This window comes from Molossus molossus, unplaced genomic scaffold (genome assembly GCF_014108415.1).
Source record: "Molossus molossus isolate mMolMol1 unplaced genomic scaffold, mMolMol1.p scaffold_m16_p_4, whole genome shotgun sequence".
Classification (NCBI taxonomy): domain Eukaryota; kingdom Metazoa; phylum Chordata; class Mammalia; order Chiroptera; family Molossidae; genus Molossus; species Molossus molossus.
Genome location: NW_023425377.1, coordinates 28,459,591 through 28,461,185, shown reverse-complemented (window position 1 = coordinate 28,461,185; position 1,595 = coordinate 28,459,591). Strand labels below are relative to the sequence as shown.

Below are 1,595 nucleotides of genomic sequence, written 5' to 3'. Positions count from 1 at the left end.
TTTTCCAGAATCTGATATGAATCATTTTCAAGCATGTTTGTATTTTAGGATGCAGTTCTTCCAACTTTTAGTCTCAGAAAACATTTACACTTTCAAAAATTTTGAGGAACCCAAAACCCAAAGAGCTTTTTTTTTTTTTTTACCGGGATTATATCAATATTGCCACAGTAGAAGGACGTTTAAAACATTTATTAAATCATTTAAAAAACAATTATGTGACCATCATATATGGCTGTAGTAGGATTTTCTTTCCTTTTCTTTATATTTTTTTAGGCATATGAAAATTTATTACTACTGTGTTTTCACCGTCAAAACTTATAATCTTGGTCCTTCCTTCTTGCCTTTGTACAAGGAGAAAAGAGACACTGGCCACTTTGACAACCTTAAAGTGAACTCCAGGAATGCCACCAACAGCATGACCTTTGTGACCAAATCCAGCAACCAAAACTTCATTAGTTTCCCAATAAAATTCAAACAACCATCACTGGGTACAAAGGCAGTGAGGTTTTGGCCATTTTTGACCAGCTGGACCCTGACCCTGTTCCTCATGGTAGAATTTGGCTGTTTGGCTTCATCCCCTACTTTTCCCAGCACAATTCCCTTTGCATGGGAAGCGCCTCCAAAAGGTTTGGCCTTCAGGGCTGTGCCCAAATGAGCTTTCCTGTGCTGTTTTTCATGCCACTGCTGATCTCCTCGGTGGCTCTGTAGCTTCCTGGCAGTACAAAGGACGGGAGGCTTGCCCATCCTGACAGCACCACAGGCCATTTTCGAGTTCCTCATTTCTTTGTATACATCAAGATTTTACTTGGTATTTTCCTTCTGACTGAAGATCTTTAACAGTTGAGGTCATCTGGCTGGTGTGGCTCACAGGTTGAACATCGACCCATGCACCAAGATGTCGCCAGTTTGATTCCTGGTCAGAGCTCATGCCCAGGTTGTGGGTCCAATCCCCAATAGGGGGCAGGCAGGCGGTGGCTAATCAAGGTTCTCTCTCATCGATGTTTCCCTCTGTCATTTCTGCTCTTTGAGGCTTCCGTCTCTTTAATCTTGTCTTCAGCCTCTGCCAGTTTATCTTTCAAAGCTGCAATTTCCTTCTCCATGGGCATCACAACAGAAGGAAGTTTTTCAGAATCCCCTTGGGCCTTTTTCATTTCATTTTCTAAATTTTCCTCCTCTTGACCTTCAGACAGCCTTCTCCTTAAATCAGCTATTTCCCTCTCCGTAGATTCTTGGTACTGTGCCCACTGTGTTCGCTCCTGCTCCAGGCGAAGGTGGAACTGGTGCTCACAGTCACGAACTGGTTTTGGTATTCTCAGAGGCTGTAGTAATGGCCTTAATATTCTCCATCTCTGCTTAGGCTTCCCACAGTTGTGTTCGAAGGTGTCCCAAATCATCTTGTGCAGCTTGTAACACTGCATTTTGTCTTTTCAGATCCTCCTCTTCAGCCAAACAACTCTAAAATTTGCTCTCTTTTGATTAAATTCTTGCTCAAGCTCCTGCTGTGCATGTAAAAATTCTGCATTCATTTTTTCCAATTCTGCTACCCGTTGCTGAACAGAAAGGTCAGGTTGAGAAGCTGGGCCCAGCTGCTCCAT

At 42.9% G+C, this 1,595-nt stretch overlaps 2 pseudogenes; both read right to left on the bottom strand.

Moving 5' to 3' along the window:
* Positions 1-315: 315 nt before the first annotated feature.
* Positions 316-744, bottom strand: LOC118643537 (annotated as a pseudogene).
* A 248-nt stretch (positions 745-992) lies between these two features.
* On the bottom strand, positions 993-1,595 carry LOC118643536 (annotated as a pseudogene).